Source organism: Equus caballus, chromosome 5 (genome assembly GCF_041296265.1).
Source record: "Equus caballus isolate H_3958 breed thoroughbred chromosome 5, TB-T2T, whole genome shotgun sequence".
NCBI classification, from domain to species: Eukaryota; Metazoa; Chordata; class Mammalia; order Perissodactyla; family Equidae; genus Equus; species Equus caballus.
In genome coordinates, this window is record NC_091688.1 from 1,400,905 (window position 1) to 1,423,420 (window position 22,516).

At 53.8% G+C, this 22,516-nt stretch overlaps 1 protein-coding gene across 46 annotated transcripts in view; it reads left to right on the forward strand.

Annotated features, from left to right (window-relative positions):
* Positions 1 to 22,516, forward strand: part of NFASC (neurofascin) — a 175,400-nt gene that overhangs the window by 20,666 nt on the left and 132,218 nt on the right. For 2 of the 46 annotated variants that reach the window (XM_070266514.1, XM_070266520.1), the window contains exon 1: positions 16,446 to 16,698. The exons of 42 other annotated variants lie outside the window; for them this stretch is intronic. The gene's annotated coding sequence lies outside the window, so the exon portion shown is untranslated. Of the gene's footprint in view, positions 1 to 16,382; positions 16,699 to 22,516 lie in introns of those variants that run through there. 2 more of the 46 variants (XM_070266522.1, XM_023640379.2) reach the window with 2 other exon arrangements.

The following is a 22,516-nucleotide window of genomic DNA, read 5'->3' on the forward strand; positions in this document are numbered from 1 at the left end:
TGTTAGAGCTGCCCCCAAAGAGAAAGTGGAGTGAGAACCCTTGGGAGGAGTGAGTTCTGCGTCTTAGGGTGTGTTTAAGCAGAGCGGTTGACCCCCTGGCTGGGGTGATGGCTGGCTCTGTTGGCTTCCATGGCTGGAGCCTGCCAGTGGGACTCAGAAACAACGGCCAGGTAAACGGTCTGCCCTCCTCTCCTCTCCCACCAGCTAAAAGTTGTCTTTTGCAAAGGTCAGTCTGTGGATGGATGAGCTCAGAACCTGGTCCTAGGACTCCTGGGAATGCTGCAGTGGCACCATGGGGTCTCTCACCAGCCTCCTCGGTGTGCTTGTCTGGAGGGCTGGCTGGTGTGTCTTCAGTGGCATCAGAATTTTTGTTATGTTTGAGGAGGGGGCAGCAACCTTTGAAAGAGGTGCTGATGAGCCTTGTCTGCAGGAAAGGCCTTGGACTTGACTCGGGACCCACCTCTGAGGCCTCATCTAGCCCAAAGCGTCTTCTGCACTGTCAGTAGACACTGTCTCCATGCGCCTTCCTCCCAGCCTGGCTTGCTGCTTTTAGGACCACCGTACCAGATGGGAAGCAATGCTATGGAGAGCCCAAACCCCAGATAATCTACAGCCCACAGTTGGTTTAGGAATGAGCTACTGGATGTAAATTTATTTTTACACGGATTATCCTTCCTAATTTTTCTTTCACTGAGGCTGAAAACAAATGCTTTTATGGACTTGGGGTCAATATTAGAAGCGGGCAGCCCAGAATGCGTTCAGGCTCAGAAATACGCTGTCCTCGGCCCGAACATTTGCTGCAGGTGTTTGAGCATTGCTCTTAGTTCCCCATAATCACATCCACTTCTCTTTTTCTATGTTAATCCTTTTCAACTTTGGTCATTTCCTCTGTGTGTGTGTGTCCCATATACTCCATTTAGACTTGACTGGCCCCCCGGAGCCCCAGCCTAGACCCCTTTTTCTGCTTCCCTCTGTACCAGGGCTCGGTAACTGGCTGCCATATTATTTTGGGATGCAGTTAAGAGGAAGCCAACTGAAGCAGAGGGTTTAGAACCCTGAGCAAGTCCTTCGTGTTCTAATCCTCTCTGGGGGAGACGTTTGCTGTCTGTGTGTGTCCTGAACACAGCTGTTCACACAGCCCATACCTCCTGTCTGACCCATGCCAGCCCCTCCAGAGCTCACCGACAGGTTGAGAGAAGTCTCTGATGCGCTTGGCTCGCCCACTTGGAGAGTGAGAAGGGAATCCCTGTGGCAAGGGTGTGAGTGAGTTTCTCAGCTGGGCTTCTCCGGACACAGCCTTTCTCCCTGCTCCGGGGTCAGCTAGGCACACTCCTGGGTGTGTGCTGGCAGGGAGAACCCCCCTGCGAGACGGGAGAGGGGCTGGAGAGAGATGGGCCGCAGGAGAGCCGATTGGCTTCTCTCTGCTCCTCCTTCTGAGGGACTCCAAGCAAGCTTCCTGTCGCTCAAACCTGGACTTAACCATTCGCATAACCTTGCAGCTGGACGGTTCACTGCCTGCCCTTTAGGCTGCCCGTTCCCCACTCCTACCCTCAGCCTTCTGTCTGACCTATTCACAGACTCAGGGAGCTGAACTCCTTGCGAGTTCTCTCTTGTTCATTCTGTTCCTTGGGCAGTGGGGTCATCGAGGGGACCTATGAGTGGGGCCTGTGTGTAGGTAACCTCACCTTCCGGTTTCCCCACCCAGGCCCCTTTGTGTTTTGGTTGACACTTCACCCAGTAGGTGAGTGCCTGTCCCGGGGGAAGGGGCCAGCTCAGCACCTGGGAGCATGGCCTGAGATAGTAGAGCTGGGTGGGGTGCCCCCCCGCCCCCTGCTCCTGACCTGGGAAATCCTCTAAGCTGACCTAATTACCTGCAGTGGGGAGGGCATGTGGGTTCCCACAGCTGTTGCAGATGGGGGAGGGAGGGGATCCTGGGACAGCTGGGGCTGTGCCACTCTGGGATTAACCCTTAGGCTGCTGCCTCCCCGGGACAATGCCCCCTTTCACTGCTGTCTCTGCAGGAGGGGACCCCTTTGGAGTTCCTCCAGGCTGGTCAACCCTCCCCGAGGTGTTCATTCATCTGTGGGGCTCCAGGAATCACAGCCCCAGCTTCGCAGGATCTGCCTGATGTGGCGGCATTTCTGCTCTTCTGTCTTGGCGGAGATACCATCAGGAGGTGGTGTATTTAGCCAGAAGCCCCAGTCTTTGCTCCTCCAGGGTCCCCTCCCCACCCTGTGCAGCCGGGAGCGCTCGGTCCCTGGGGACCCCTTGGTGAGAAGCGATTTTCCACTGAACCTGCTCCAGCCTCACTGGGCTGATAGCTGCTCTTGCAGACCCACCACCTTCAGGAAAGCTGGAATCCTGGAGGGTGATGTGCAAGGCATGCCGCCCAGCTCACCCGGCAGGTGAGCATGTGCCTTACGCACAGTGACCTACGTTGTCTCGTGCCTTACAGTGCATGGCGCCCTGTGCCTGCAGAGCCTCGTCTGAGCTTCCTTACAGTCCTGCGCGAACTCTGGCGAGGACCCTGGAGGAGGACCCCTGGGACTCAGGCTCAGTCAGGGAGTGCGGGCAGGGCAGGGTCTGCCCTCAGTCTTCTGACTCCAGCAACATGCTGCACTGTTAGTGTTTGGCAGTGGAGCACCTGCGTGGAACTTGGGCCCTGCCTCAAGTTTATCACGTTGATGTGGGAGCAAGATTTACACCTGCAGAAAGGGACTCGTGAATGCCCCTCCCTGCTCAGACGCAGGGGCCATAACTGGGAACCCTAGACAGTAATGGGATTACGAAGGAGAAAGGCCGTTGTTGGAGTCTTGGGGAAGGCTTTGTGGAAAAGCAAGCTCTGAGCTGACCCTTAACAGATTAATAATATTTGACACAGGGAGCAAAAAGGAGAGAAGACCCGAGGGACAAGGGGGCAGAGGGAGGAGCGATGTGAGGAGACCTGTAGCTGTGGGGCAGGATGTCTGTGGAGTCGGGAGACCGAGTGATCCCTGAGTGTGGAGGGTGAGTTCCAGGCTGAAATCAAACCCAGTCAGACTCAAGGACTGGAAGGGAAGAGGCCGGGGCTGCCTCATCCAAGGACTCTTAGGAGAGACGTCCATCCTACTCGGCCTGGCTTCTGACCTGGCCCTAGGGCACCAGCCCATCCTCCATGCTTCCCGCCGCCACCCTTGTGAGACCTGGAGGCCTTGCTTGTTGACGCGGCGGGCCGTCCTGCATCAAATGAGGCAACTCAAATGGTAAACACCGGGTATCTGGGATTGGCATGGAAATTTTAAGGAGGGAGAAGCAGAAGGAAAACGGTTATGAAAGACCATTTCTGTTGGGCCTTGATACGTGTTTGTCTCATTAACCCTCACGGTGACTCTCCGAGGCCACCATTATCATTATTCCCTGTTCACACGAGAGGAAGCAAACTCAGAGATGAAAGTCACTTGCCCTTGGTCACACAGCCAGTCAGTGGCTGTCGTCTCTCTGCCTCTAGCAGGCTGACTCTCGGCTTCCTGCCTGTAATAAGAATGCAGATAGATGGCCCTTGCCCTCATGGGCTCACAGTCTAGTTGGAAGAATCAGCTAAAAAGTCCAAGAAGGTCTCTAAGAGTGCTAGGCAGCGGGCGGGCAGGGCGGGGTGGGAAGGGCCCAGGGGACAAACACACAGGAAATGTCGGGAGTGGGCATTCAAGGTGGGAAAGCGCCTGTGAGCTGTCGCAGACAAAGCTTCCCAGATGAAGCTGGGCTTCAGGGACGTGGGTGAGGGGCAGGCAGGGCAGAGGCCATCCTCATGGAGACGGTCGCAGAGGCGCCAAGGAGAGATGTGGAAGGGTCTGTGGGTGTGAAACATACACAAAGGTAGAGAGACTAGAATGATGCTTAACTTGAGTAATTTATTTTAGAGGTGAAATGTGCATGTCATAAAATTAACAAATTTAAGGTGAACAATTCAGTGACATTTAGTAAATTCACAATGTTGTACAACTACTACCTCTCCTTAGTTTCGAAACTTTTTTGTCACCCCAGAACAGCCCATACCCACTGAACAATCGCCCCCCATTTCCCCCTCCCCCATCCCAGGGCGACCCCTAATCTGCTTTCTGTCTGTATGGATTTGACTGTTCTGACATTTCATATTAAAGAAACCACACAATATGTAGCTTTTTGCGTCTGGCTTCTTGCACTTAGTTTTCAGTAATCTGTGTTGTAGCACGTCTCAGAACTCCATTCCTTTTTATGGCTGTATGCTATTCCGTTGTGTGTATACATCATAATTGATTTGTCCATTCATCCATTGATGGACATTTGGGTTGTTTGCACCTTTTGGCTATTGTGAACAGCGCTGCTGTGAACATGTGTGTATGTGGACTTGCTCGCATCCCTGTTTTCGGTCCTCTTGGGTATATACCTAGGAGTGGGATTGTGGGGTCCTGTGGTCATTCTGTGTTTAACTTGTGCGGGAACCGCCAACCTCTTTTGCCCAGCGGCTACTCCATTTCACATTCCCACCAGCGATGCCCCCTCCCCGAAGCGCTTGTCCTCTGACTTGAAGGCCCCCTCCCAGGGGTGCACACTGGACTCGGCACAGCTGGTGCTGCTGCTTTCTCAGAACAGGCTCTTCAGCCCGCCCTCCTCAGGCCAGGGGCCTAGGCCCTTCCAGCCCTTCTCGTTCCATGCCTCCCACTGAGTCTGCCTTCGTTCAGCCTGTGTGCTCTCAGGTTAGGAAAGTTGGGTGACTGGCGCCATCCCGGCAGAGGAGCCAGGACAGCTGCAGTTTGCTGCACGGCCGCCCCACCCGGCCAGCTCCGGGTCTGCTGCTGGTTTCTGGGCTGGGCTGTCCTGCCTCTCCTGTGCCTCCGTCTCCTGGCTCCAGCCCCTGGAAGCCCCTCGTGTGAGCACGTGGGATCTCAGGGTTCTCAGGCTCTCTGCTGAGGTGATGCTCTCGGTCTGTTTGGGTGCCCCAAGACAGCAACTAGCTTTAAGGAGGTCCTTCTTGGGTGGTGTATTTTATACCACATTTCATTGGCTTTCTAGGGCTGCCATAGCAAAGTACCACAGGCTGGGGGCTTAAATGACAGAAATTTATTTTCTCACAGTTCTGGAGGCTGGAAGTCCAAGATTAAGGTGTCAGCAGGGCTGGTTTCTTCTGCAGCCACTCTCCTTGGCTTGTAGATGGCCATGTTCTCCTTGTGTCCTCACATGGGCTTCCCTCTGTACATGCCTGTGTCCTAAACTTCTCTCCTATGCGGACACCAGGCATGTTGGATTTTGGCCCACCCTAATGACTCTTTACCTTAAGGTAAAATGAAGTCATTAGGGTGGGCCAAAATTCAGTCACATTCTGAGGTACTGGGGGTTAAGACTTCAACCTGTGAGTTTGAGGGGACACAGTTCAGCCCACAATAGGTAGGTAGGGCAGCAAAGGTGCATAACGGCAAGGGAGGCAGAGAGGCTGGGTGGGGATGGAGGCTGGGGGGCCTTGCATTCTTCTGGGCTTCCGTTGGTTTCAGAGTGGTTCTCTTTCAGGCAAATACAGAACAGGTGGAGGAGGAGAGAGTGATGGTGGCAGTGAAGAGAGCACTGGGGGCTTTGGGGAGGCGGGAAAGCAGTGTCTGTGATCAATAATTTATTCCTGGAGACCAGGCAGGAGGGCGTCGTCATGGCAACAGGCTCGCTGGAGTGCCTGGCCTGACAGTCGCCTCTCAGAGCTGCTCCTCTCTGCCTGCCTCCCCTTCCCGCTTGTCTTGTTTGTGTGCCTCAGGAGACTTTTTGCAGAGTGGAGCCTGCCTGCACCTGGGACGACACCCTCTCCCTGCTCACAACAGGTGATCAGGGCTGTAGCCTGACTCCTTTTTCTGGAAAGACCCTCTGGAGGTCATCTCATTGGCTTTCCAACCCCTTGCCTTGTGCAAGCCCTCAGAAGGCTGCTTTCCCTCGCAGCCTGTCTTGCACACTCTCTCGACCTCTCCCAACAAGTTGAGCACATTGCCTCCCAACCCCACTCTCTGTGCCAGGTGCCTCTGTCCTTGGGGAGATTCCTCCAGCCGGGTGAGTTGTCCTCAGCACTGCCCATCGTTGGCACAGCAGCTGGTCCTTCATTTCTTCCTCCTGGCCTCAGTAGATGGGAAGATGCCAGGAGCATGTAGCTAATCAGAAAGTCTGTGCTCCCCACCATGCTGTAAGCTCCGTGGTGCCATATAGTGGGTACCCAGTAAATATTTGTGCTGTGTTGTGGGGTAAATGAGGAGAGGTCTGATAATGATGGAGTCAGGAGCAGACCGTCCCGCCATGCGGGCCCCCTTGTGGATCTCTCTCCCAGTCTCTCCCGGAGGCTGGGTGTTGGGTCCAACAGCTGCACTGAGCCTCAGCGGTTGAGCCCACTGAATTTTTAAAGTTATTTTTCATACACATTATAATTCACTGCTCCCCTGATTCACTGGCTGTCACGACTAATAAGAGACCTGAGTCTGTAATAACTATTTAAGGCTTAATGTTATTAGTCTTGTAATTGCTGCCAAGGGTCTTGTCTGTTCTCCGAATTTGTAAATCCTCATGCACAAAGATTAGGAAAACATACCCCTGAGCTGGAGGCTGCCAAGGGGGCTGGGTGGCTGGAGACCAGCCCCAGCTGCCTGGCTGGCGTGCGAGTTTCCTGATAAAGCCTTGAGCTGGGTGGCAGATACGCCCAGGGAGCATCCGGGAGCCCCCTTGGGGAGGGCAGGGGGGCCTTGCAGAGGACAAGTGGCTGCTGGTGGAGAAGAGCCCCATCTGTAGGGCCCCCGCCCCCAGCCCACAAGGTCACAGCCCTGATAGCCCAGAAGAGGCAGCAGCGACGTCCTAGTCAGATGGTCGTGATGCTGCCGGCAGTGATGAGAGTGGACAGGAGAAGCAGCTGCAGTAGCAACATCCTCCTCTGGCTGCATCTCAGGAAACGCCCCTGCTTCTCCCCACAGGGGAGCTTTTCTGCGCACAGCTCCATCGAGTCCTCATTGAAGACCATTCATTATGGGTTTGATAGCTTTGCTGTGGTGAAGGGCCCGGGCACATGGCTGATTGTCTGTGGGCCCTTGTCCTTGCACCACCCTTTCTTCTCTTCTGCCTGTGAAGGTCTCGACACTGCTGCCCACGTACCGCTCTCCTGCAGAAATTAGCTTGGAACTCGACCGTCTTCTTTTCTCTGTTTCTTTTTTATAGTAAAACACATGTAACATAAAATTTACCATTTTAATCAATTTAAATGTACAGTTCAGTGGCATTTAGTACATTCACAATATTGTTCACCGTCATCACTGTCTCCTTCCAGAACACTTTCATCACCCCAAAAGGAAACCCCCTACCAATTAAGCTGTCACTCCACATTCTCCCCTCTCTCCAGCCCCTAGCAACCACTCATCTGTTCGGTCTCTACCACTTGCCTATTCTAGATATTTCACATGAATGGAATCATACAATATGTGACCTTTTGTGCCTGGCTTCTTTCACTTAGCATAATGTTTTCAAAATTTATCCACATTGTAGCATGTGTCAGTACCTCATCCCTTTTATGGCTGTATAATATTCCACCATCTGTATTATATATGCCACATTTCATTTATCCATTCATCTGTTGATGGATATTTGGGTTGTTTCTTGTGAACAGTGCTGCTGTGAACATTTATGTACAAGTTTTTGTTTCAGTACCTGTTTTCAGTTATTTTGGGTATATACCTAGGAGTGGAATTTCTGGGTCATTTGGTAATTCAGTGTTTAACGTAGGGAGGAACCACCAGACGTGGCCCACTTCTTTACACAGGGCAGTCTCTGTCGCCTTTTGAGAGGGGGGCAGCCTGCTTCCTATGCCCACTCCAGGCTATGACCTTTGGCAGCCACTTTTGGAAAGTTTCCAGTTCCTAGCCCCTGTCAAGACACAGTGACATCGGTGGACACAGCAAAGGGATCTAGTGGTGACAATGGAGTGCTTTGTAGTGGTTTTTCGTGGTGTCACCAGCTCTTCTTTGGCCACACCTGTGCTCTCCTCCAAAGCCGCAGCGTCTGGGGCTGCGCATTTGTTGCTGTGGTGGAGACGGTGCTCAGAGCCTGTCTCATTGCCCCTTGGAATGATCTGCAGAGGTCTTCCTTGATGACGATTCTGTGCCTTTGACATTGAACCATGTTCCCAACTGCCTTGCCCACCGCCGTTCCCATTTTTGGCCCTATCTTTCAACTTAAAAAAAAAAATCAAATCTACCCTCATAGGATAAAAACTTGCCACCATAGTGCCCATCAAAAGAATGTGCTACAGGTTTGAAAGCAGTTCTGGAAGAGAAGCTTCAGAAATGCTGTACCCCAGGCAGGCTCCTTGCTGGAGTGTGTGCATTGCCTCCCGAGGGGGCCTCCTTGAAGAAGACCGCGCTCATTTAGATGTATACATTCTGGTGTGTTCGTTTGGAAGATGAGTCAGAAGGCTTTACAGCGCACAGTAAAAAGATGATGAGAATGGTTATTGAATTAGGTACACCTCCAGGAAATCGAGGAAAGATATGCATTTTAGGAGTTTGAGGGAGATGAGGTCCAAAATACAACCGGGGAGTGTGGTGGGATAGTTACACAAAGTGGTGTTGCCCAGTGGCTGGGGAAGAGAGGGGTCAGGGGGAGCCCAAAGGCTGCGAACAAGCATCCCCATCTTCCTGAGGGTTAAGAGGGCAGTTAAGTTATTCCAGCCGTCAGTCTGTTTGGGAAGGGGACCACGTACAGAACGTACGATTTGCTCATGCTCCATTTTGGGGGCAGTGTGAGCACGGACACTGGTGAGAAGTACAGATGAGCTGGTACCTTGGTGAGTTGAGTTTTAACATTTTTTAAATATGTCTCTTGCTGTAGCCTGGACAACGCGGGGCTTTCCTGTACAGGTTAAATATCTCAGCGGCTTTGGCAGGCGGGCAGAGAAGCTCTGGGCCACGCCCCAGGCCAGTGTGCCGGATGTGCTTGAGCCTCTGGTGGTGGTGTCTTTCCTCGTCTTTCAGGAAGTCAGCAGTGAGGGGATGGAATGGGGGGACTCTCGAGAGGCTTGAGGGTAGGTGGTGGGCCGGAGAAGTGTAGTCTGGTTCTTACAAGATTTCAGAGGCAGGTTGGAGGCTGGTGACATTGCCGCATTTTACCACCAGGCCTGAGAAGTGAGTGACAAGGTCAGCGGGATCTCAGAGCAGAGAATAGATCCCCCTTCCACTCTGTCACCACAGTAACTCACTCAAGGCGTTGAGGAATCTCATCCTCTGGGGAAACTGTGCCTCTGCGGACTGCCTCCTGTCTCAGCCCTTCCTCTCGGCGGCCTTTGTTTGGGGTCAGATGCTGGAGGACCCAGCAGCGGAGCAGGGAAGGGCGCTGCAGGGATTTTGTAAAAATTTATTATAGTAAAAACTTATGCAGATATATAAAACATAAAATTTGCCATTTTAACGATTTAAAGTGTACAGTTCAGTGGAATTCAGGATATTTACAGTGTTTGCAACCATCGCTACTCTCTATTTCCAAAACTTTTCATCCCCCCAAATAGAAACTCTGTATCCATTAAGCAGTGACCCCCCGTTCCCTGCGCCTCCAGCCCCTGGTAACTTCTAACCTACTTTCCGTCTCAATGAGTTCTATTCTAGATATTTCTTATTAAGTGGAACCGTATAATATTTGTCCCTTTGTGTCCAGATTATTTCACATAGCATAATGTTTTCAAGGTTCATCAATATTGTACCATGTATTGGAACCTCATTCTTTTTTATGGCTGAATAATATTCCATTATATGGATATCCCACATTTTGTCTATGTATTCAGCCATTGATGGACGCTTGGGTTGTTTCCCTTTGGCTGTTATGAATAATGCTGCGATGAACACTAGTGTACAGGTATGTTCGAGTCCCTGTTTTCACTTCTTTAGAGAATATACCTAGGAGTGGAATTGCTGGATCATATGGTAATTCTATGTTTAACTTTTTGAGGAAGTGCCAAACTGTTTTCTATAGTGGTTTCACCTTTTACATTCCCACTGTCAATGTGGGAGGGTTTCAGTTTCTCTACATCTTCACCAACACTTGTTATTTTCCGTTTTACTGATTATAACCATCCTAGTAGGTGTGAAGTGATATCTCATTATAGTTTTGATTTGTGTTTTCCTAATGATTAGTGATGTTGAGCATATTTTTATTTACTTGTTGGCCATTTGTATTTTTTCTTTGGAGAAATTTCTATTCAAATTCTTTGCCCATTTTTAAATTGAGTTGTTTGTCCTTTTGTTGTTGAGTTTTAAGAGTTCTTTATATATCCTGGATATGAAACCCTTAGCAGATGTGTGATTTGCAAGTGTTTTCTCCCATTCTGACGTCCCCTTCTCAGTTTCTTGATGATGTCCTTTGATGCACGCAAGTTTTAAATTTTGATGAAGTCCAGTTTATCGATTTTTATGTTTGTTGCTTGTGCTTTTAATGTCACATCTGAGAATCTGCTGCCAAACCCAAGATTGTGAAAATTTACCTCTCGTTTTCTTCTAAGAGTTTCGTGGTTTTAGCTCTTATATTTAGGTAGTTGGCTGGTCCATTTTGAGTTGATTTTAGTATATGTTGTGAGATAAGAGTCCAATGTCATTCTTCTACATGGGTAAATCCAGTTGTCCCAGCACCATTTGTTGGAGAAATTCTTCTATCCCCATTGAGAGGACTTGGCCCTCTGGTCAAAAATCAATTCGTTATAGCCGTATGAGTTGATTTCTGGGCACTTCATTCTGTTCCATTGGTCTGTGTGTCTGTCCTTATGCCTGTACCACGCTGATTTGATAACTGTAATTTCGTAGTAAGTTTTGAAATTGGGAAACGTGAGTCTCTGAGTTGTTCTTTTTCAGGATTGTCTTTTTATGGCCTCTTGCAATTCCGTACGAATTTGAGTGTAATCACTCTTGAACGTACCCTTTTATGTATAAATGGGGTGAATACGCAGAGGAAGGACTGCGGGGCCACAGGGGATGAGTTCAGCTTTGGTACACACTGTCAAACAGTGCTCCAAAGAGGCCGCCAATTTATGCTTCTCCCAGCAGTTCCCGCTCTACCTCATCTTTATCAACATTTGGTAACGTCAATTCTTTTGCAAAACTTTAGCCTTTCTGCTACATTGCCCAAAAGTTCTGAGTCAAGCGCTGCTGTCATCTTTGAGGGCAGCGTCAGCATCTGCATCTTTGCTCTGGTGGTCTTTCTCCTGGCACAGCCTCAGAGGTGCCCCTTGCTCCCCGCCCCATCGGGGCAGCCAGGCTCTTGCTCAGCCTCGGAGGCTGGAGATCTGGCTGCTGGGCAGGCCAAACAAGCTGCACCTTCACGGCGCAGAAGCTCAGCCCACGCGAGGGAGCCCTGGGATGTGGAGTGTCCCTGTGGGGTTGCTAAAGTAAAGTGGTGACTGGACTCTGGCCTGGCAGAAAGTCCAGTGTGCGTGGGCTCTTGGAGCTGTGCCCAGCCCTGAGAGAGGTCAGTCCTTAGGTAACCAGGCTTCACGAGAATGAAGAAGCTGGCATACATGTCCCGTTTGACCAGAACAGGCTCCTTCAGACACAGAGCTGAGTCCAGAGAGGGCAAATGACTTTCCCAAGCCCTCCAGCACACCAGGGCTGGAGACCCTCAAGCCTGTGCCTTGTTTTTGCCCAGCTCTGAAGGCCCCGAGGCAGTGATGCTCTTCCCATTCTCGGCTTGCTGGGTGGCCACGCTCGAGTCGTGAGGTTCAGTGAGCGTTTATCCCAGGCCTCTGTGTGCCAGCTTTGAACCAGGCACCTTGGGAGCTGCAAAGGGCAGGACGGAGGCCCAGACTGTACTGTACTCGTCATCGGCAGGGCCGGAACACTTGCACACGTCATCACAACGAAAGGAGAATGGGCGCTGTGCTTAGGGTGTACGTAACAGCCTTTGGAAGCCAGAGGCAGGAGCGGTCGTATCCAGGCAAAGGGTTAGACTGGCTTCCTGGAGGAGGTGGCGTTGGCACTGCGCCTTAGAGGATGAGCAGGGTTTTGTTGGGGAGAGTTGGTGTGAGGGAACCTGGGGTAAAGAAACAGAGAAAACAGGCGTAGGTGGGGCAGATAGGGCATTTGGAGAAAAGCAGGCGAAGCCCGCTTCCCTGGTGCTGACGGATGAGGAGCTCCTCAATGCCAGCCGGGCGTGGGCCTCGCTCTTCAGACACAGGGAGCCCCTGCAGGGCTGGCCTGTGCAGGGTCCACTCAGTGTTGTTCCTGACTGGGGGGCATTCTGGTGATACAAGGAGACCATGGGACTGCCGCACCCTCTCATGCTTCTTCTTGTACACATGCACACGCATGCACACGCACACACACACGCAGTACACACATCAGGATAGACAGACATACCCACAAACGCTCATACAGGAACCAGGACAAACGTGTGCATTGAGACCAAGAGACTTGTACACCGAAACCCCTACCATATGTCAGAACTCACTGGACACACACACTCACTACACACACAATGAGACCAACCTGTAAACCTGAGGAGACACACATTCGACGTCACATACGTGTACTGGAACACCTGTGGACATGCTGAGACAGACAGGTAGCCACACATATGAGTCACACTAATAATTTAAGTCATACCTACAAGACAGACAGACAGACACTCTGGGATAGACATACACATATGCCCACCAAGCCAGGTGGATAGACACATGCACACACTGAGATGCTTTCATACACACACAGCTGAGCAGAGTGTGCTCACACTCACTGGGGCACACACATGGGGACTGAAACCCCTCCCCCAGGACACACAGGTGTACGCCTTCATGCAGACTCACAAACGCACGCTCCCACGTAGGCGTCACCACACACGGGCCCACGCACAGCAGCCACACAGCAGAGGCAGACACGCGCCCAGGTGGGTCGCACTGCGCTGGGGCTCCTCGCTCTCTCCTCAAGGCTTGCTCCTGAAGGACCTGCTTCTTGACAGCTGCTCCCAGCCTGTGTGATGCCCGGGTCTCAGCGCGGGATGGGTCCTCAGAGGTGCTCTTGGCTCACCTCCCATTCAGTGCTGGGATTTCTACAGCTTCTCTGACAGGGTCACCCAGCTTCTGCTTAAACACATCAGACAAAATACTTCACTACAGCAATTTCCTGCCACAGCAGAATTCGTGTTCCAGTCTGGGAAGTCAGGATTATATGCCCAGAGATGAGAGTGGACCCGTAGCCACAAGAATGAACAGTTAACACAAGTGGTTTGAGGGCCTCAGGTGTGCCCAGCCCTGCCCCGTCCCCTGGATTCCTGTGGGCAGTCCCTTGGCCCCACTCTGGCAAGGTCAGCAATTCCCTGGATCATTCTGTTGCTGGTCTGTTCTGGTATGGATGAGTGGGTGGGTTGGGCTGTGCACATGGGTCCTCAGGACCAGGGGCGTGGGGTGGGAGCATGACTCCGCTGCCCCGCCCAGGACGGGAGGGGGCTCTCCCCAGGCATGCCAGCTGTTCCTACAGCCCTCCTGGACTGGTATGGGCTGTCCTCAGCGAATGTGACCCACATTCAGGCTGGCCAGCCCCGCAGCTCTCCCTGCATGCATTCCTCCCCTCTGGCTCTGACTCCTCCCCGTTCCCCCTTCTCTACTGCCGTCCCCCTGGGCTGGGAAAGGGGCTGCCATCTGCACGCGGCTCTGGGGGATGGCCAGCATGGCTGCCTCCACGAGGAGAAAAGCCAAGGGAACTCCAAAGCAATGGATGGCGGGGTCGGGGGCAGCCCCCCTCTGGGTGCCCCCCACATCCGGATGCTAGCTCGATTTTCTCAGAATCTTACCTCTTTTTACTCCTTTTCCATGTGGGAAAAGTCTGGTCTCTCCATTAACCCTCCCTGTACGCTGCTGATACAGAAAATGGGCTGCCTCTGCCCTCCCCGTGGGATCACCCCTGTTCCGGCTCTGAACCTTAGGGCCAGCACTGTCCCCGCTGACTGTGCCTTTCTCGGTTCTCCTTCCCACACCCTCCCAAACACCACTCGCCCTGTGTTCTTAATGGCTCAACAGCAGCCCCCGGGAAAAGGCCACGCTGGGGGCAAGGTGTGGGGTTGGAGGGAGCCAGGGCCGGGGGGCTGGGGTGTTGACTTGAAGCTCAGTATGAGGCACCAATGTGGTGTGATGGTCAAAAAGGCGGTGAGCTTCCCTCAGCAAGGGCCGCCCTGTGCCCTGTGCTGGGGAGCTGTGCCCTCTCTGGGCACCACGCCACCACAAATACTTTTCCTTATTAACAAAAGTAATTTATGTTCTTTGTAGAAAATTTTTGAAAATATAAATGAGCACAAAGGAAAAAATGCAAATTATCCATAATTTCACTACCCAAAGATAGTCATTCTTATCACATTCTTGTAATTTGCTTTTTTCACTTAATAGTCCTCATATTATTAAAATGCTCTTCTATATTATTTCATCATTTTAATAACTGTATAATATTTCATTGCTTATGATAAGAGTGAGAATCCAAGCTTTGTTTTTGGTACTTACTGTATGTCTCAGGCACTGTCATTCATTGAACCTTTGTAACCTGAGATTAATGCTGTTATTATCCCAATTATACAAATAAGGAGAGTGAGGGACAGAGAGGCTGAGTGCCTTGCCCAAGGTAACATAGCCAATAAATGGCAGAGCCAGATTTTTTCCTCCTTCTTCTCCCCAGAGCACCCCAGCACATGGTTGTATATTCTAGTTGTGAGTGCCTCTGGTTGTGCTATGTGGGTTGCCACCTCAGCATGGCCTGATGAGCGGTGCCATGTCTGCCCAGGATCCGAACTGGCGAAACCCTGGGCCACCAAAGTGGAGCGTGTGAACTGAACCACTCGGCCATGGGGGCGGGCCCCCCGGAGCCAGATTTTGAACCCAGGTTGTCTGGCTCCAGAACCCTGACTCCCACCCCCTACTGCCTGTCAAACCAAGGACATGCCATGGCTTATCATTTCCCAGTGATGGCTGTTTAAGTGGCTTCTAGTTTTTTACCATATAAACAATATTCTGGTGAACATTTGTGTAACTTACATTTTCTAATTATCCTTGATTATTTACTTAAGATCTACTCCTAGAAATGGAATTTATGGAAGAAAGGGCATGAACATTCTTAAGACTTTCAAATGTGTTTCCAAACTTTCCTCCAGAAGGATGTTGTCAGGATATACTCTCACCCCAGGGTAGGAGGGCTGGGCCTTACGCTTTAAGGGAAAGCCGGGCCGCTTGAGTCTGGCCCACGCAGGGGAGACAGGATGGTGCAGCGCATGGAATAATTTCCTGAGGGGCAGCTGGCGGGGCTGGAGAAGAGCTGGCGTGTTGGAGGGAGTGAGGGCCACGCTTGTGGCCATAATCAAACGTGCAGTGGGGGGCCGGCCCAGTGGGGTAGCTATTAAATGCGCACGTTCTGCTTCTCGGCGGTGTGGGGTTCACCGGTTCGGATACCAGGTGCGGACATGGCACCGTTTGGCAAGCCATGCTGTTGTAGGCGTCCTACATATAAAGTAGAGGGAGATGGACACGGATGTTAGCTCAGGGCCAGTCTTCCTCAGCAAAAAGAGGAGGATTGGCGGCAGATGTTAGCTCAGGGCTAATCTTCCTCAAAAAATGAGAAAAAAAAAATTGGGGCCGGCCCCGTGGCCGAGTGGTTAAGTTCGCGTGCTCTGCTTCGGCGGCCCAGGGTTTTGCCTGTTCAGATCCTGGGTGTGGACATGGCACCGATCTTCAGGCCATGCTGAGGCAGTGTCCCACATGCCACAGCTAAAATATATAACTATGTACTGGGGGGACTTGGGGAGAAAAAGCAGATAAAAATAAAAAGATTGGCAACAGTTATTAGCTCAGGTGAAACGTGGGATGGGCTGGGAGGTCTGTCGCAGGTCTGGGGCCGAAGTGGACCAGTGGCTGAAGCTGAAGTTGCAGAGAGACGTTGTCCTGTGTGGGGCCAGCACACAGCCGTGGACAGGCAGGGTGTGTGTTGAATAAATGTTACACGACCGGCTGCCATCGCTGGCTTGGGTTCATGTAGGGCATGCGAGTAGGGGCGGGCCAGAACCACCCACGCCATACTGTGCTCCCCCACGAAACACTGCATCTCCGATCTTAACTGGGGGGTCTGCTCCTCATTCCACCCCCGCCTTGGAGAGCCTGGTCCAGCCTGGTACTTCTGTCTGTCTATCTCCTCGGAGTCTGAGTAGCACAGCCTGGCTTGTGTCATGGGCCACACAACTCCTCCATTATGCATGAGGGGGACCCAGCGGTGAGCGAGTGAGCAAGCTGGGGTGGGGTGGGGGTGAGTGGTTATTAATAAACAGTGTATTGTGTGGAGTTCCATTCACAGCACTCTCTGAGGACGTGGTGGGCTCGAGATCATAAAGCCCTGTTCATGCTCGGGAGGGCTGGGGAGGCAGCACGCGGGGGAGGCAAGGAGCAGGGGGACCAGGAATTATTTTGATTCCACCCCAGGCAGGGCTGCTGTTGCTTCGAGGCCAGCATCTGAGGGGAAGGCCTAGCTGGGATTTCGGTCAGGCCCACTTCAGCCCGCTGGGATGGCCTGGGGTCTAAGAATCACCTAGCTCTCCATCCCCACCCGTCCCCGTGGAGGGAGACTGAGAAGACACTGCGTGAACCGGACCACAACTCCCTGAGGGGACAGCAGGGTGGTCGTCTCTGCCCCGCCTGGTGGCCTCCTGCCCCCACCCCACGGCTCCTTCCAGGTGAGTCCTTCTGCTTCAGCCTCAAAAGGCTCCTAAGTGGTGTGTGTTAGGATTGCACACGGTTTCCTGACGATGCTGGAATTGTGTTTGTGTACAAGGCCTTCGAGAAGCTTCCTAGCCAGGGCAGGGAGTGGACAGTTTGGTGTTAGGATCTGGAATATGAAGCAAGCAAGCCAGAAGGGAGAGAAGCGATTACGGTGGTCTCATGTCCGGAATAAGCTGAGATTGAAGAGAAAGAGGCAAGGAGCAAGGCTCCCGGGCCCTGGGGGGTGGGGGGAGGAGCCTTGGTCTGAGGAGTGAGAATGTCTGGGAAGTGAGATACTGAAGGGCATTTTGGCAGCGGGAGCAGTCGGGGCTGTGTACCTGATTGCAAAGCCAGCATGAACTCCGTGTCTGTCTCTGTCAGTCTTCCCTGAGCCCCTCCCCTTCTCTCCTTCAGCCCTTTGCTCTGGGCTCCACACCAGCCCTCTCCCTCCAGCCCAGCCTGTCCCACTCAGTCTTGGCATCTCTGGATCTCCGGCCAGGAATGCAGAAGCTTCGGGTTGGGAAGAAGTGAGAAGAGGCCATTTTGCCCTCTGCTGGCTTCTGGGGTGGAGGGCAGGTCTTGGTTCTGGGGATTTTTGGTTCCCTGTCACTCAGTGCTGACCCAAAACAAGAGGGAAGCCAGGGTCTGGGAGCTATGGATCGCCTGGCTCCGTCGGGCTGGTGGTGCTCCCTTTGACCTTTGCAAGTGGCTCTGGCTCAGAGCTACCCTGAGTTAAGAAATCCTTCATCTCAAGACAGCTCTGTCTAAGGAGAAGTGTGATCCTTCATCTCGAGACAGCTCTGTCTAAGGAGAAGTATGATCCTTCATCTCGAGGCAGCTCTGTCTAAGGAGACGTGTGCTGGTTGGGTTGGGAGCTGGGAGGGAAAAGGAGGCTAGTGGCAGAGAGAGCCTGCCCTGCCCTCCGCACGGTACAGGGCTCCCCTGGCGGAGTTGGGGCCCAGTGACTTTTGTTTGCATTGAGGATTCAGTGACCCTGCCTAACCCACAGGTGTGAGGCTGCATTAGAGCCAGTGGGCTGATTCTAGGTTACTGGAGGAACATTGCATCCCTGGCTCAAACCAGAAGGGGACGGCCTCCCCAGAGGCAGGCCAGACGTCCCCCAGGACAGAGTGTGAGGAACCTGGGGCTGTGCAGGCTGCTCCCTCACCCCGCTGCACAACGCAAACAGTGCAGGCTTCCTGGAGCACAACGCAACCCTGGCATGGCCGCCCCTGCCCTGGCCTGGCCTCGGTGCAGTGGTGACGAGGAGGCCCCGCAGAGAATTGCTGCCCCTCCTTGGGCTCTCTGCTCCTGCAGATGTGGTGGACACACGCTTCCCATCCCCCTCTCACAGTCTGGAGAAGCAGTGACTGTTCTTAGAAGCACCTGCATGCTCCTGGGAGCACGGCTTCTGTGATTTGTGTGGTGGGCGGGATGCCCTGCTACGTAGAGAGGGGCCAGAACTGGCGACACAGCGGGAGGTGAGGGCGAGGGGGTGTGGTCAACCCAGCCGGAGTCAGCCCAGCTGGGCGCATAGCCTGTGGAATGACCCAGCATCCGTCACCAAGCTTTTTGGGGGTTCCTGCTGGTCTGGTTGTCGCTTGCCGTGGGAGGTTCCTGGAAGGCCCAGGAACAGAGACAAGGGCCTTCCTCATAGAGGCAGGCAGGCCGAGTCATGCTGTGGGCACTCCATTCTGTGAGGTGGGTACGCTCGTGGCGTACGCACCAGGAGGAATTGGCAAGGTGGCCTTCCCCAGTGATGGGAACGCCGTCAACAGCCATAACAACGGTGGCAGCTGTTTGCTAAGGGCTTACTCGGGGCTAGGTGCCGCTCCGAGCACTTGACCTCAGCTGTCTCGTGTAAACCTCCCAACAGCCTGTTCTGTCCTCTTTTTAGAACCAGGGAAACTGAGACCCAGAGAAGTTCACACGTTGCCCAGTGTCACACTGTTGGGGACTGAGCCAGGCGTCCACCCCCCCGCAAGAGCCTGCTCTCTCAGGCTCTTATGCCCTGCCACCTCCCAGTAGAAGGCAACACCATGCACTGATTTGGTAGCTACGAGAGGGACTGGGGTCACGTGCAAGGCAAGACCTCCTGACAGTGAGAGGGGGCTGTGTGGAATGTTCTTCCATAGAGATCTCTGAGAAGCATCTAGATCTTCAGGAAGGGGCCTTCCTGCAGGCTGGGCTCTGCATTGGTGACCACTCGAGGGATTTTCCTTAGCACCCTGCCCATGAAAGATGCTGGGCCATGCGTCTGAAACACAGGCTGTCTCCACCAGTGGCTTCTGGGCACACCAAGCACCCAACTGGGATTTGCAGTCTGGGGAGAGGCCAGGAGGCTGAAGAACTCCCCAGCCCTGGCGAGGAAGCTGAGAGAGGGAGACCACCCCTGGGGCTCTGGAGCAGCTGTGGCTAGCGGGTTTTTCATTTCCCCTTCCAGTCGGGTGTGCCCTGTTTCCCCAGAAAGAAGTCCTTGGCCTCAGAGAAGAATGTGCTGTGGGAGGCGACAGGCGGCAGGCTCTCCCCACTCCATCTGCTGCAGTGAGGAGGGGTGTGGCCAGCCCTGCAGAGGTAGTGTGGTAGAGTGGTCAGACAGACAGGCAGCTGCCTGGGTTCTGGGCTCACTTCTGCCCCAGCTGGTGACCTCCTGGCCTCCTCATCTGTCAAGAGTGATGTTAACTGCACCTGCCTCTTGGACTTTGTGAAGATAAATGAACTGATCCACGAAGTCATTTACACAGCAGGAAGGAGGAGGAAGGCCCCTTTGTCCAGGGCCGTTTGGCCCTTCAGTCTCTCTGTCCTGCCCAGATCCAGGCTGTCTTCGGCCGGAGCCCAGGCCTACATGGGGCCGGCAGCTCTGTCTCCTGCTCCTCACCGTGGCTCAGGCTGCACAGCCCAGCAGTCTCCTGGCTGCTTCCTGCTCAGCCCTGGTGGCTGCAGGAGCCGGTGCAAGCGATGCTCACGGTCCAGGACGTTGGGGGCCTAGGCTGCCTGCGGCCCATTTATTTTGAGTTTCTGGAGGTGACAGCCCTTTCCGTTTATGCCACGTTCTACTTCGCGGGTCCTCCTCACAGCTCAGCCGGGATCCAGATGTTTGGACTGGAATCATAGCTTTATTGTACCCCTCCCTGCCCTGCGACAGGCTCCCCCGGGCCCTGCCTCGGTTCCCTCATGTCCAACCTGCCATCCTGTGTCCATCTCCGTCTCCCCACCTTTTTGGTTCCTGTCCTGTTTGTATCTGCCCCAGACCCTCCCCTTCTCTGCCAGCACCCTCCCCCGACCTCTGCCTTGTCTCCCCTCTGAACACCATCCAGCTGACGCTCCTTGGGAACTCAAGTACCCTTTGCGTGCCTCAAGCAAACATCTGTTGACATTTAGAAAGACTTGGAAGCCTACATTTTCATTTCCCTGTGAATACAACATCTTTCCTTCTGGTATAGGAAGCTTGAAGGAGAGCCCGTGATGGAGTCAGCCCACATTTGTAATCGCTTTTGAAAAGGACGGATAACTTTCCACTTTGCCCTAGCCTGAGCAGGGTCAGAGTGAGGGGGCTGGGTGGAGGCGGGTGGCATAATGCTTTCTGGCTGCCCCACTCACTGCCCTGTGCTTTTGATATGTATCCTCATTCAGTCCCTTCGATAACCCGATGAGGCAGATACCTTAATCCCCATTTTATAGATGGGGAAACAGAGAGGTTAAGTGACTTGCCCAAGGTCGCACAGTGATTCAGTTGCAAGTCAGGATTTGCGCATGAGTCTGTTTGTTTCACCTAGAGTCATGCAGCCTCTAGAAGAAGGTGGATTGAATAAGGGATGGTAAGGTAGGAGGCACACCTGAATGTTTATCACCCTGGAGCTGGGTTTCTGACTCTGAGCAAATCCAAGCGTCCTGTTCATGTCCCTTCCTCCTGCCTCTACAACCCTTGGCTGTGGACCTCTCTGAAGGGAAGAGGGGAGACCCTGCCTTCCAATGCTCTCCGTCCGCCTCCAGGGTGCACCAGGAGTGTGGCGACACTGCTGCAGCCATCAGCTTCCCAGAAGTCACACGTGCCTGAGAATAGACTATTCTGCTGGAAGAAGGGGAGAGAACAACAGAAGAAGGGAACTGGGAGTGCCTGCATAGCACAGTGTTAGAAAGCTACCGTGCTGCTCCTCCCTGAGAACAGGCTGTCGGGGGACACCCGGCAGGACTGTGGCGGACTGTCCGGGAGGCCTGAGTGCTGGAAAGTGGTACAGCCCACAGGAATAAGTGTCTCCATGCTCCGGGCTCTGCTCACAGCTCCCGCCCCCACGGCCCCAGCTCTCTGTGGGCTCTTTGTAGGGAAGACGTGAGTGACGAGGCGACGGGCCTGAGCGCACACCCGGGGCCAGTGGGGGTACCAGCCGCCACCTCCCCTCTGCACATTCCAGCCTAGACGGCATGTTATTGCCGAGCTCTGATGGAGCATTTGGACCTCTAACTTCCGTCAGCTCTGGGAGAGGTCAGATGGGTCTTTGTTTGCCAGCCTCTGAAGCTCTGGGGGTGGAGGGACGCGTCTGCAGGCCGCTAGACTCAGCGTAGAGCCGCCTGTAATACACACAGCTGTCGGGATGTGTCGTCTTCCTTCCTGAGCCTGTAAGATCTGCCTCCTAAATGACCACTAAAGCATGTGATGCTCCTACTGGGCTCGTAGGGTTTTGTTTTTTTTTTTTAACTTTTAAAATCAACTGTTTTGGGGTGTAATTTATATTCAGTAATATGTACTCATTGTAAGGGTCTAGTCAGCTGAGCTTTCACAGATGTGTACCCCCATGTAACCACCGCTCTAATCCACATACAGGCTGTTTCATCGTTAAAAAGCCCCACCTCTTGTTTGCAGCCGGTCTCCCCTGAGCCCCAGGCAGCCACGGAGCAGCTTCTGTCCTCATAGCCCGGCTTGCCTGCTCTGGATGTCTGTCTGCATGCAGTGTGGTGTCTTTGTGTCACTTCGGGGTCTAGTGAGCCCCAGGGAGACCAGGCCTGGGGGGTCGCAGCTCAGGCCTCGCCCGCACCTCTGCCCTAAGCCTGCAGCCGCTCTCGCTCTGGTGGTGGATGTGGGGTGCCTTGGGGCTGCGCAGGAGAGAGCCTCCCCCCACACCCCCTGCTTCAGCAGCGAGTCCAGGGAAACGGCAGAGAGAGGGGATGGGAGGGAGTCTGGGCCTGTGGCTGAGGTACTCTGGCGGCCATGCAGGGGCTGCGGGTTCTGGGAGGGAGACTGGGCGCGGGTGCTCCTCCTGCTGCAGGGGCTGCAGGTTCTGGGAGGGAGACTGGGCGCGGGTGCTCCTCCTGCTGCAGGCTTTGCTGCTGTGTCTTTGCAGGTGGGTGTGAAGCTGCTCTCCTAGGGATCATTTCCCTGGAGTCTGGGGGCCTCGTGAGTGAGTCGAGGGGCAGGGAGGCAGACGAAGCCGACCTCAGAGGGCAGCCCCCGGGGTGGGGTGCTGGATGGACAGGCCGGCTCCTCACACGTGGTCAGTCCCGCTGTGGGGTCTGGCAGGGAGCTGTGTGGCCTGCTGGGCAAGGAGGGGTTGGAGCACAGGTGACAAGGGTCTTGGCTCGCTGGCTGTGCCGCTGACTGGGCCACCAACCCCACACCCTCTGCTGCGCTCAGGTCTGCAGCTCCTGCTCCCCGTGGGCAGGCGGGAAGGGCAGCAGACGCGGCCGTGGTCCTGGGGGCAGCCCAGTGAGGCGGGGCGCAGTGCTGAGGGTCTGCCACAGTAGCCCAACTTCTCTGGGGTCCCGCTGACCCGTGTCTGCGAGCGGGCGTGTTTTAAA